The sequence below is a fragment of the Delphinapterus leucas genome, chromosome X (genome assembly GCF_059928025.1).
Source record: "Delphinapterus leucas isolate spDelLeu-1000000601 "Yukka" chromosome X, BTC_Dleu_Yukka2, whole genome shotgun sequence".
Classification (NCBI taxonomy): domain Eukaryota; kingdom Metazoa; phylum Chordata; class Mammalia; order Artiodactyla; family Monodontidae; genus Delphinapterus; species Delphinapterus leucas.
The window spans coordinates 71,749,590-71,763,695 of record NC_143150.1 but is presented as its reverse complement, the minus strand read 5'-3'; positions in this window follow the sequence as shown (position 1 = coordinate 71,763,695).

Here is a 14,106-nt window from a genome sequence, read left to right as displayed (position 1 = left end):
CTTTGCCCTTCACCATAGCATATAAATGGATTAAAAACCTTCCCAGGGACTTCCCTGGTGGCACAGTGGTTAAGAGTCCACCTGCCAATGCAGGGGACACAGGTTCAATCCCTGGTCCGGGAAGATCCCACATGCCGCTGAACAACTTAGCCCGTGAGCCACAACTACTGAGCCCACATGCCACAACTGCTGAAGCCCACTCGCCTGGATCCCATGCTCCGCAACAAGAGAAGCCACTACAGTGAGAAGCCCGCACACCGCAACAAAGAGTAGCCCCCGCTCTCCACAACTAGAGAAAGCCCCTGTGCATCAAGAAAGACCCAGCTTAGCCAAAAGAAAGAAAGGAAAAAAAAAAAAAAAACCTTCCCAGATGTGAGGTGAAGACTATATATGAAGATATATTCATCTATTGACCTTGCATAGATTCCAGAAGAGGAGTATGCGAGTTTGCAGAGAAATGGATGTTCACACTGGGAATAGCTGGAATGAGCTGGAGGGGTGGAGGTGGAAAGGAACCATCAAAACCTGAAATAGAGCTCTAGGAGTCATCAACAAACAGATGGTACTTGAAAGCAAGAGAGTCAAGTAAATCACTCAGCAAGAGTCTTGGAGTAAGAAGACACTGAGGCTAGAATTCTGGGCAACATCTACAGAGACGGAGAAGCCAGAGGAGGACAATGCAGAGTAAAATCATGAGCATGATATTACGGAAGTCAAAGGAGGAGCAACTTTCTAGAAACGAGATTTGTTCTTAGTATCAAATACTGCTGAGAAGTTCCCTCTGAAGTATGTCTGTGGCTTTTCCAATATGGAAGCCACTTACGAGCATAATGAAAGCTGGTGGTTGGGGCAGAGGCCAGAGTGCAGGGATTGAATTATGGTGGGAAGTAAGGAATCTGTTAGTGAGTTTGGACTTTAATGGAGGTAATGGGAAGCTTCCAGAGTTTTTTAAAGCTAGATTAGTCACATGTCCAGAATTGGAAGGGTCAAACTGCAAGTGGACTTGAGAGACTTTCATAACTCTCTGATCACGAGGGGCTGAGAACCTGTTCTAAGAGAGTGGCAAGATGTTGAAGGAGAATGAAACAAATAGCAAAGTAACGCAGTTGAGCTGATTTAGAAAATAAAGATGATGACTTTGTGATTGATTGATCACAGTGAATTATTAAGCTCTCGAGCTCTGGAATCAGGAAGAATCCTGGTTCTGCAACATTCCGTTTGTGTGATCTTAGACACGTTATTTAACATCTCTGAGTCTGTTTCCTCATTGCATAGTGGGGATAATAAAATGCCTACCATATGGGACAAAATAGAGTAAGTACTCAATAAATGTTAGCTATTATGTTTAATATTATTATTTTTACTGCCAGCTAAATTTCAGTGACTGATGGAAATGCCTAATAGGCAGTTAGAAATGTGAACTGAAGTGCAAAAGGAAGGTATGGACCAGAGATTTTTTTGTGTGTGTGGTACGCGGGCCTCTCACTGTTGTGGCCTCTCCCTTTGCGGAGCACAGGCTCCGGACGCGCAGGCTCAACGGCCATGGCTCACGGGCCCAGCCACTCCGCGGCATGTGGGATCTTCCCAGACCGGGGCACGAACCCGTGTCCCCTGCATTGGCAGGCGGACTCTCAACCACTGCGCCATCAGGGAAGCCCCAGAGATTTTTTTAAAATAAATTTATTTATGTATTTATTTTTGGCTGTGTTGGGTCTTTGTTGCTGCGCACGGGCTTTCTCTAGTTGCGGCGAGTGGGGGCTGCTCTTCATTGCAGTGCGCGGGCTTCTCATTGTGGTGGCTTCCCTTGTTGTGGAGCACGGGCTCTAGGCACGCAGCCTTCAGTAGTTGCAGCACATGGGCTCAGTAGTTGTGGCTTGCGGGCTCTAGAGCACAGGCTCAGTAGTTGTGGCGCACAGGCTTATTTGCTCCGCGGCATGTGGGATCTTCCCGGACCAGGACTCAAACCGTGCCCCCTGCATTGGCAGGCGAATTCTTAACCACTGCACCACCAGGGAAGTCCCTGGACCAAAGATTTTTGATTCACACCAGAGATTTTTTTTAATTTATGTATTTATTTTTGGCCATGTCGGGTCTTAGTTGCGGCATGTGGGATTTTTCTTTGTGGTGCATGGGCTCTTCGTTGCGTCGTGCGGGGGCTTCTCTCTAGTTGTGGCACGTGGACTCCAGAGAGCGTGGGCTCTGTAGTTGCGGCATGTGGGATCTTAGTTCCCCGATCAGCAATCGAACCAGCATCCCCTGCATTGGAAGGCGGACTCTTAACCACTGGACCACCAGGGAAGTCCCACACACCAGAGATTTTTGAGTCACCTTATAATCTCGGAGACTGGCTGAGCCACTGTGAAGAGCAGAGAATGGAATTTTGCGGAATATTGCACAGGAAATTAGTGGTGTGAGAGAGAGAGAGAAGTCCTTACCTTGGAGAGGATCTTTTTATTTATTTATTTATTTTTAAACCTTTTGGCCGCACCGCGTGGCATGTGGGATCTTAGTTCCCCAACCAGGGATCGAACCTGCACCCCCTGTGTTAGGAGCATGGAGTCTTAACCACTGGACCGCCAGGGAAGTCCATGGAGAGGATCTCCTTAAACTGCTAAATGCAGTGGCTTCATCTAAGTCCTCAATTCCTGACACCTCTGCACCACTGGATGCAAGTGACCTCCTCAAACCTTCTTTTAGAAACTCTCTTCTTCAGTTTCCATGGCATTCTCTTCTCTTCTGTCTTCTCTGGTTATGCACAGGATGTCTCAGCCTTATCGCTTACTTGTGCCAACCCCCTCATTTTACAAATGAGGAGACAGAAGAGCCAGAAAATGGAAGTAGCTGGTTCAGGGTTCACAGTCAGTTGTTCCTTCCTTGCCTTTTTTTCCCCTTTTCTCACTTCCCATAGTTCTTTGCTCTTTGCTCTCCTATGCTCACTTCCTCTTTCTATAAACTCATCGGTTTGCACAGCTTCTAGGATTGCCTTTAGGTTTTTTGATCACCAACTTGAAATCTCCCACCCTTGCATCTCTCCAGAGCTGCTCTCCCACCCTTTCAACAGTTAGTCAGATGTTCCACCAACACCTCATACTCAGCATGCCTGAAACATCATCTTTCCGCACAAGGCTAGCTTCCTTCTTTGACTCCATCGTCATATCAATGGCACCTTCATTCTCCGAGACAGCTAATCCCTTACCAAATCTGGTCGATTAGTCGTATAGGAGTTAAGCACACTGCCCCTAGACACAAGACTGCCTGGGAGCAAATCCTGGCTCTGTGATATTGGACAAGTGACTTAGTCTGAACCACAGGCCATTAGAGCTGGAAGAGAACTTGAAGATAATTATTTCTCTAAGCTTCATCTTTTCCAGAAAAGAAACCTGAATCCGTGAAAGGTAAATCCCCATTGACTGTAAATAGGAGTCAGGACTGGAACCCAGGGCTATTGGAGTCCCCAGTTCATGGGCTTTGTCCTGCGCCATATTGCCTCTCGCAATCTTATTGGATCTGTCACCACTGCCACCTCCCAAGACTGAATATTTGTAACTTTGTGCCTGGATTATTGACACAACCTTCTACCTACTCTTGCAACCTCTTTTTTACCCATCCCCAGTTCATTCTGCCACATTAATCTCCCTAAAGCTTCATTTCCATCTTGTCATTCCCCTCATCGAAAAGCTTTTAGTGGTTCCTCACTGCCTCCTAAATAAAATTCAAATGGCCAAGCTAGGCATCAAAACTCCTCCAAAGTCTGCTGCCAGCCCACCTTTCCATGCTTCATTACCCACACTACCCTTTTATACTTCATGACCCAGCCATGCCCAAAACTCTGTGTTCTTTGAACAGCTCATGCACTTTCATGCCCTGTTGCCTTTTTACATAATGTTCTTTCAATTTTGAGTGTCTTACTTTGATTTCCTCTTGTCAAATTCTTATTCATTTTTCAAGGCCCAACTAAATGTCCTAGTGCATGAATACTTTTCAGATTTACCCAGTCAGAATTAATCTCTATGATAACATATGTGATAGTAGTTGACAACATAGATAAGTGTTTAGAGAGTTCCTGTCCCCCTTTTTTTCACCTGTGTTCCCACAACATATTGCCTATACTTCTGTTTAACACTTTTCACTTATTCACACCGTTTTTTTTTTGTTTTTTTTGCGGTACGCGGACCTCTCACTGTTGTGGCCTCACCCGTTGTGGAGCACAGGCTCGGATGCGCAGGCTCAGCGGCCATGGCTCACGGGCCCAGCCGCTCCGCGGCATGTGGGATCTTCCCGGACCGGGGCACGAACCCGTGTCCCCTGCATCGGCCGGCAGACTCTCAACCACTGCGCCACCAGGGAAGCCCCACACTGGTTATTTAAACAACTAATGAGACTTGTCTCATTCATCTTTGCATCCCCCACAGCCCCTAACAGAGTTCCTGGCACACAATAGGTACTTAACGAATATTTATTGAAAGGAATGAAAAGGAGAGGAAAACTTTGGAGCCAAGTCTTGAGACATCACCTCATTAGTAATTCAGCAAGGCCAACTCCTGTTGCTGAACATGGAGTGACATGTTGAGAGAAGAAAAATCTGGGAAACCTCGTTGGAAAATCTTCAACAGTGTGCTTCGGAGAAGCCTTGGTTCAACCTGACAGTTTGCTTGAGGGTGATAAGGTAGGAGACGTGACACAACTCAGATAAAGTTCTTATCCACACCTTATTTAAAATAAGCTGAGGTCAATGCAGGTCCATTGTCCCCAGCCAGCGGGTTTACAAATAGCTGGAGAGAGCAGAGACTGGTGCTGAAGAGGGGAGGAGGTGGAAGCAGAACCTCTTTGGAGCCTTTAGCAAAGGGAGGCTATCATGATCCAGAAATTAATCTTTCCCTGAAAAAGGATTCTTTTTTTTTTTAAATTGAAGTGTAGTTGATTTACAGTGTTGTGTTAATTACTGCCATACAGAAAAGTGATTCTGTTATACATACTTATATATATATATATATATATATATATATATATACATTTTATATCCTTTTCCATTATGGTTTATCATAGGATATTGAATATAGTTCCCTGTGCCATACAGTAGGACCTTGTTGTGTATCCATTCTAAATATAAAAGCTCACATCTGCTAACCCCAGCCTCCCACTCCATGCCTCCCCTAACCTCCACCCCCTTGGCAACCACAAGTCTGTTCTCTATGTCTGTGAGTCTGTTTCTGTTTCATAGATAGGTTCATTTGTGTCATATTTTAGATTCCACATATAAGTAATATCATATGGTATTTATCTTTCTGTTTCTGACTAACTTCACTTAGTATGATAATCTCTACTTGCAGCCTTGTTGCTGCAAATGGCATTATTTTGTACTTTTTTATGGCTGAGTAGTATGGAAAAGGATTCTTGACTGAGCTCCCTGGATCACTTCCCTTGGAAGAGTGGGTAACTGTGATGGGTGATGCAGGCCGAGTAGGTTGGCATGTGTGACACTCCTTTATGGTCTCTCAGTAGCAGGATCTGTTCCAGGACATACTGGATGGAGCTTTTAGCTAAGGCCACTCTGCAGATCATCCCAATTCTGGAAGTGATGCCTGGAGTAATGCCTAGATAAAAGACGATTTGCATTCTCATGTTTTTGGCCGCACCACACGGCTTGTGGGATCTTAGTTCCCAGACCAGGGACTGAACCCGGGCCCTAGGCAGTGAGAGAGCAGAGTCCTAACCACTGAACTGCCAGGGAATTCCCTGCATTCTCATGTTGACAGTTTAATGACAGGTTGAAAACCTCAATTTCATTTCTTTGTTGGCCACCTCCATCATTAATTCAATTGTCATTCATTAAAATTTTTCTAAACACCTACTATGTGCCATAGTACTGATACAGAGATGAATGGTCTCTGCCTTTAAAAAGTATTATTCTAGGGACTTCCCTGGTAGTGCAGTGGTTGAGAGCCTGCCTGCCAATGCAGGGGACATGGGTTCGAGCCCTGGTCTGGGAAGATCCCACGTGCCGCGGAGCAACGAAGCCCATGCACCACAACTACTGAGCCTGCGCGCCTGGAGCCTGTGCTCTACAGCAAGAGAACCACTGCAATGAGCGGCACATGCACTACAATGGAGGGTGGCCCCCATTCGCCGCAACTAGAGAAAAGCCCACGCACAGCAACAAAGACCCCACGCAGCCAAAAATAAATAAATAAATTAATTAATTATTTTAAAAAAAGTATTATTTTAGGGGCTTCCCTGGTGGCGCAGTGGTTAAGAATCCACCTGCCAATGCAGGGGACACGGGTTCGAGCTCTGGTCCGGGAGGATCCCACATGCCACGGAGCAGCTAAACCGGTGTGCCACAACTACTGAGCCCACGTGCTGCAACTACTGAAGCCCACACACCTAGAGCCCGTGCTCCGCAACAAGAGAAGCCACTGCAATGAGAAGCCCGTGCACCACAACCAAGAGTAGCCCCCTCTCACCGCAACTAGGGAGAAGCCCGCGCGCAGCAAAGAAGACCCAACGCATCCAAAAATAAATAAATAAATTTATATATAAAAACGTGTTATTCTAGGGACTTCCCTGGTGGCGCAGTGGTTACGAATCTGCCTGCCAATGCAGGGGACACGGGTTCAAGCCCTGGTCTGGGAAGATCCCACGTGCCACGGAGCAACTAAGCCCGTGCGCCACAGCTACTGAACCCGCATCCCTAGAGCCCGTGCTCCGCAACAAGAGAAGCCACTGCAATGAGAAGCCCACACACCGCAACGAAGAGTAGCCCCTGCTCGCCACAACTAGAGAAAGCCCATGTGCAGCATCAAAGACCCAACGCAGCCAAAAATAAATAATAAAATTAATTAATTAATAAAGAAAAGTATTATTCTAATAGAGGAGACACACAAGTAAACAGACAATGTGGTGGACTACGATATGTGCTATCACAGAGATATACAGCACAGAGGAGGAATTGAGGGATAGAGAAAGGGGACGGAACCAAACCTAAACTCCTGAATTTAGCATAAATGGCCACTGGCTACCTCTCACCTCTCCTCAACCTTTGTATGTGAAGGGCAGACTATCTGAGCTGAGTTTCAAAGAATGAAGAGTTGGCAAAGAAATGGGGAAGAGGTGTTATAGGCAGATTTTATCCTAAAGGCAGTGAGGAGCCAATGGGGCATTTGAAACAGGGGAAGGATATGATCAGATATATATTTTAGAAAGATCACTCTGAATAAAGTTTGGAGAATGGATTGGAAGAGGCTGTTAAAAAATATGTTTTAGAAAAATATTTAATGACATTTTTTAAATGGTCATGATATAATGGCAAGTGAAAGAGGATATAAAATAATACATATTGCAGAGAACAGATTGGTGATTGCCAGAGGTGGGGGGTGGAAGGTGGGCAAAAGCATGAAGGGAGTCAAAAGGTACACACTTGCACTTACAAAAAAAAGTCATGGGGATGTAATGAACAGCATGGTAACTGTAGTAAATGATACTGTATTGCATATTTGAAAGTTGTTAAGAGAGTAGATGTTAAAAGTTCTCATCACACACAAAAAATTCTGTACCTATGTGTGGTAACTAGAGTTACTGTGGTGATCATTTCACAGTGCATACAAATATTGAATCATTATGTTGTACACCTAAAATTAATATAATGTTACATGTCAATTATACCTCATAAAAATAATATGCATTCTATAATGACAATTTTATTTTAAAAGTATATGTATATATTTTCATTGAAAAATGACTAAGGTTTCACACCTTGCAGTAATGGTTATCTCTGGGTGGTGATGTTACAGACTATTTTTTTTTCTTTTTTATTTATTTATTGGTTGCGTTGGGTCTTCATTGCTGCGTGCGGGCTTTCTCTAGTTGTGGCGAGCAGGGGCTACTCTTCGTTGCGGTGCACGGGCTTCTCATTTCAGTGGCTTCTCTTGATGCAGAGCATGGGCTCTAGGGACGTGGGTTCAGTAGCTGTGGTGCACGGGCTTAGTTGTTCCGTGGCACGTGGGATCTTCCCGGACCAGGGCTCGAATCCGTGTCCCCTGCATTGGCAGGCAGATTCTTAACCACTGCGCCACCAGGGAAGTCCCTAGAATAACACTTTTTTAAAATATAAATTTATTTATTTTATTTATTTATTTTTGGATGCGTTGGGTCTTCGTTGCTGCGCGCGGGCTTCTCCCTAGTTGCGGTGAGCGGGGGCTACTCTTGGTTGTGATGCACGGGCTTCTCATTGCGGTGGCTTCTCTTGTGGAGCATGGGCTCTAGGTGCGTGGGCTTCAGTAGTTGCAGCATGTGGGCTCAGTATTTGTGGCTCGCAGGCTCCTGTTACAGACTATTTTTATGATTTGTTTTGGTATTTTCCAGTTTTCCATAAGGAACATGCATTACTTGTGTAACAACAGCAAACATAAAAAGATTAATATATAGGGCTTCCCTGGTGGCGCAGTGGTTGAGAGTCCGCCTGCCGATGCAGGGGACGCGGGTTCGTGGCCCGGTCCGGGAAGATCCCACATGCCGCGGAGCGGCTGGGCCCGTGAGCCATGGCCGCTGAGCCTGCGCGTCCGGAGCCTGTGCTCCACAACGCGTGAGGCCACAACAGTGAGAGGCCCATGTACTGCAAAAAAAAAAAAAATTAATATAAAAGGGAAAAAATCAAAGAAGGAACTTTAGAGAAGGTGGGAGTGGTCAGCTGAATCCAACACCTCAGAGTCAGTAAGACTAGTTCTGAGGGATGTCCATTGGATTTAGCAACAAAGTGACCCTGGTGAAAACTATTTCAATGGAGTAGGGAGCAGGGGCAGAAGTCGGACTGGAGAGGAATGGAAGAGTTAACGGGAGATGAAGAAGTGTAGACGGCAAGTATAGACATGTCATTCAAAAAATGTGGTTAAGGGCTTCCCTGGTTGCACAGTGGTTAAGAATCTGTCTGCCAATGCAGGAGACATGGGTTCGAGCCCTGGTCTGGGAAGATCCCACATGCCACGGAGCAACTAAGCTTGTGCACCACAACAACTGAGCCTGCACTTTAGAGCCTGTGAGCCCCTACTACTGTGCCCATGTGCTACAGCTACTGAAGCCTGCATGCCTAGAGCCTGTGCTCAGCAACAAGAGAAGTCACCGCAGTGAGAAGCCTGCGGCACCGCAACAAAGAGTAGCCCCCGCTCGCCGCAACGAGAGAAAGCCTGTGTGCAGCAAAGAAGACCCAACACAGCCAAAAATAAAAATAAATTAATAAATTAATTTTTTAAAATGTGGTTAAGAAGGAAAAGACATAGGGCAGAAGCCCACTTTCAGATATCATCCAGCTTAAGACTCCCACACTATGTGTGGTGGCTTTAAGCACCCTGAAGAGGGGTAGGTTATGAAGGTCTTCTGACACTCAGATTTTCAGCGTAAGGGGTACAGCATAGTGTGGAACTGGAAGCAACAGCCAGCTCAAGGAATCAACGTCAGAAATTGCTCTTCTGGGCTCAGAGACAAACTCACGATCATTAGAACTGAGTGAAACACTCCAATGCTACGTACGTGGCTACCTAATTTAAAGTGTGGGTTAATACTTGGGAAAGAGCCCTCCCCAAAAGCTTGTGATAAGTATGAAATCATTGTGGAAGTTCTTGTGACTCATGTGATAACAGTCAGGGCTTCTTTATCAAGGTGTGTAACTCAGTTTTGTAGACAATGTTGTTCTCTAGGAATAATGCCAAACCTCAGTGCATGCTACAGCTCAACCCATCCCCAACACTGTGAAGTGAAATGTCAACAGTGAGAAAGAGCAGTTTATGTTTATTAAAGCACCAACACAGATCCAGCAATCAATAACCACTTGACATTCTGAAAAGCGCCCTCATGCTGGCAAATCCAATGCCACTGAACACCCATTGCCTAGGAGACAATGAAGTAGCTCAATCACCCTTGTCTTTTGTAGGAGGAAAAATCAACCAAAATGGAGGCCTCTTCAGAGAATCTGAAGCTCTTACTTTTTTATCTGAGGCAGAGGCCCCATAGATTATGGAATCCTGATTCAGGATGTGTCTGCTTCTGGGGCGAGCAGAGGGAGAAGGATCCTAGGGGCATCCAAATAGAAGAGGTTTTCACATGAGGAGGCCCAGAGCAGCAAAGCCATAGAGGAGAACCATAATCTTTAAACAAAAGGCAAGATGAGGATGGAAACAGAAGGGAGACAAAATCTTTGTCTGAGAGGCTTGGGAGCAGGATTGTCCTATTCAGGTGCAAGGAACAAATTAAGGAAAGTAGGCAAGTTAGAATGAAGGCTGTAAAGGATGAAGAGGTATGAGAGCTCCCTCTTTTATACAGTGCTCAGAGCCTGTTGCAGGGACTGATTTGGCAGTTTAAAGAAGATATATAGGAGTAGATCCTATTTTCTCCTTGTGACACGCACACACACGCGCACACACACACACACACACACACACCACTGTATTGGCTGGGGCTGGAAGTGAGTTGGCTCAAAGCATTATGGATGAGAGTTAAGGTTGGACTCAAGCTCTTAGGGGTACCCCTCTGACCCACAGTTCTCTCCCTGGAATCCAGGTTGGTGGGGCTATCCAGGAATCCCTGTAACACACATGCTGACTCCCTATCCCTGGTAGGGTGGGTGGATGTACGTGAACAGGAACAGGGGCAGCTTTAGGCAGAAGGCAATGGGGTTCATGATTTCAGGGATCTGAATGGGCCTAGGAATCAGTCCTTTAATTGGCAGCAGAGTTGACTGGGGCAGGTGGAATTGGGGGAAAAGTGACTGGGTTTCCTACCTAGGCAGCCTACCATCCCTCCTATGAGCAATGCTTGTCAACAAAAGCCTTGGCCTTCAGGGTGTCATCAGCAGCCTGGCACTCCCCTAGATATTGACATAAGAGCACTGGGTGGTTCAGAGAAATAAGAGGGGCAGTGGCTCTGATTGCTGAGGCAGAGGGATTCTGGATGAGGCGTTCGTGGTGTTATTGTTGACAAACTTGGGTGACAGAGGGAAGAGCAGAGAAGTCCAAAGATTAGACGGAAATGATGAGCCTCGGGACTTCTATTTAGGGCCTGATTTACATGTTTTATTGGATTATCAGTTTGAGGGGGTGGGTGATGAACCAACACATTTCTACTTGGAAGTCCTGGAAAAGGATCCTATGAAAAAGAAATCCCCTTTATATACAGTATGATTTCAGTGATCAGTGTATATGTAAAGAAAGGAAACTGGTGGGAATTCCCTGGTGGTCCAGTGCTTAGGACTCTGCAGTTTTCACTGCTGAGAGCCCGAGTTCGATCCCTGGTCGGGGAACTAGGATCCCACAAGCTGTGGGGCGCGACCAAAAAAAAAAAGAAAAGAAAAGAAAAAGAAAGGAAACTGGAAAGAAAGTACTAAACTATTAGCAGCTTAATGGGCAGGGAGTCAGCTCATCAGGTTGGACAATTAGCAAACTTGGACAATTAGCAGAACAAGCTAAATTCTTCTGTGTCCTTTTTGCTTCACCCTTCAAACTTGACTCTTGGCCCCATTTTTCTGGCTATAACCTGGACTGCTCTCTGATTCCTCACTGCTATCATGCTACGTCCAGACCCCTTGGGATTGGATGCCACCTAGGAATTTTCTTCCCCTGCACCGCTCCCTGGGTCCTACAGCACACTGTACCCCAAAGCAGAAAGATCAGGAAATGGACATCAAGCTGTAGCATTAAGATGGGAGCCCAAAAGTTCCAATTTCCCATTACCCTTGTTTCACTTGGCTACCTGAAATGATGTGGAATTTTCTGGAATCTTTTGCAAGCGTACCCTCTTTTGGTGCAGTGATCAGACGCCAGTGAAATACAGTACCATTCCTCAAACCCCAGGAATTCGGGTCTTGATAAAATACAAAAATGGAGGCAAAGTGAATTTCAAACTGCAGGGAGCGGATATGGTGCTGCTTAATGCTCTTACTCCCAAGAAATCAATAAGCTTTACTGTTGGTAGAATGAGTGCACTATCCTGACCATGTGGGGCTGGTTTCAGGATATTTTACACTCTTAGGTTTTTTGAGGGGAGGGCTGAAGCAACTTTGCTTTGTTCCCTGCTCCAAACTGTCCTGAGAGCAAAAGGTACATGCTTAATGTCAAGTGAATTGGTACACTGTGTCCAGTTGTTCAGAAACTCTCTTGAAAAAATATTGATAACTCCCCCTTTTTTTTTTTTTTTTTTTTCGGTACGCGGGCCTCTCACTGTTGTGGCCTCTCGCATTGCGGAGCACAGGCTCCGGACGCGCAAGCTCAGCGGCCATGGCTCACGGGCCCAGCCGCTCCGCGGCACGTGGGATCTTCCCAGACCTGGGTCACGAACACGTGTCCCCTGCATCGGCAGGCGGACTCTCAACCACTGCGCCACCACGGAAGCCCAATAACTCCCCCTTCTTGACCTCTTCTAAGAATATGAGTTCCTGAGACACAAACTCATTCATATAATATGTGTCCTTTAAAAAGGATTTGGGACAACGAAAACCAATTATGAATACAGGAAAACTTCCATTTTTCCCTAGCAGCCCTTATGGAAACAGTTTGCATAACCTTCCACAGCCTGAGCTGGGGTGGGGACTTTTGAAATGTTCTGCAGATTTTCAGGGCTAGCCATTTCCTTAATCTTATGGACCCATTTGGGAAGATCTTTTTGGCCTGTGTGTCTTAAGCAACATTTATATGGGAAGCTGTCCCCTTTGATTGCTGAGCCATACAGCAATGCTGTCTCATTGATCAAAGCCATACAAAATGCCACATTTTGTTCAGTAATGAGGCCCAGGGACGGACTGGATGATGGACTCCACATGCAATTCAGTACTGCTGCAGGCCATCCCGGGAAGCCTCAAGATCGCTGTGCTGAGGCAGCCGGCACTGCTCTGGGGTGTGATGAGCAGAGCTCCCACCGGCCTGCTGATTCTGTTGATGAGTTCAGAACCTCTGAACTATGACCATGTTGCTGGTGAAATGTGCTCTGAAATAAAGTGATCAGTTTTTTCCAGCAACTGTCCTGGTCCTGGGTGGAACAGAATGGGGAAAGCCCTTGTTTGGGCTAATGTCTGAGCCACGCCGGAGACAGCAGGCTTATGTTTAGGGCCTCTTATCTTGTATGTTTCCAGATCTAATGAAGATCTCCCTGAGTGAATCTGAGGAAATAAGCAGTCTGATGTAAAAAAAATTTTAATATTCCCCCAAAACGTCCACTGCAAGAAGAAGGTCTACTTAGGATTCAAGGCAGACGCTGATTTTAGCTGCTTACCGGAAGCAAATGGATTTGCACTGCTCCCTGCAGTACAGTTTTCCTCCTCTCCTCTCCGTTTTCCTCCCCTCTTTCCCTCTCCCTTGCTCTCCCTTCTCTCCCCTCGCCTTTCCTCTCTCTTGCAGCAGCACCCCATCCAGAAGATGTATTCAAGCAGCGATAAACAGGCAGAGGACAAGTGGCTTCTAACAATAGTATTTTTTATACAGCTACAAACTACTCTAAAAGACTTCCTGTAGCCTAGAACTGCAAGCACCCTAGAGAAACCATGCCCGAACTCTAAGAAACAATGAGTACACACTGATATTGACCTGTATTTTCCCTTCCTAGGAGCTCTGTTATAGGAGCTTTCTCTTCCGGTCAAACAGGTCTGCCCACCATTCCCTAAACATCTCACAGCTTCCTGTCACCTGGAATGCCTGGCGTCTCTATCTCTTTTATGACCCATGTCCCACTCTGCCTCTTCCAATAAAACCTACCTTAATACTCCTATATCTGAACGCCTTCTGGCCCCTCATATCTACGTATGTCGTTTAGGACATACTCCCTTGTTGTAGGTACTCGGGTATACCTCTCATCTCTCCTGCTAGCTTAGACCCTTCTAGAGTCAAGGACCAGTTCTCACTCAGATACTCCATGGGACCTATAGAGCTCATCAGCTGTGATGTCATGGTTAAACTAACAAGCTCTGGTGCCAGACTCCCTGGGTTCAAATCTTGCTTTGTCACTTGCTAGCTGGGTGATCTCAGTTATGTCACTTATCCTCTGTGTGCCTTAATTCCCCTGTAACATGGGAATATTAATAACATATACCGCAGAGGGCTATTTTTTTTAATAAATTTATTTTTTATTTTA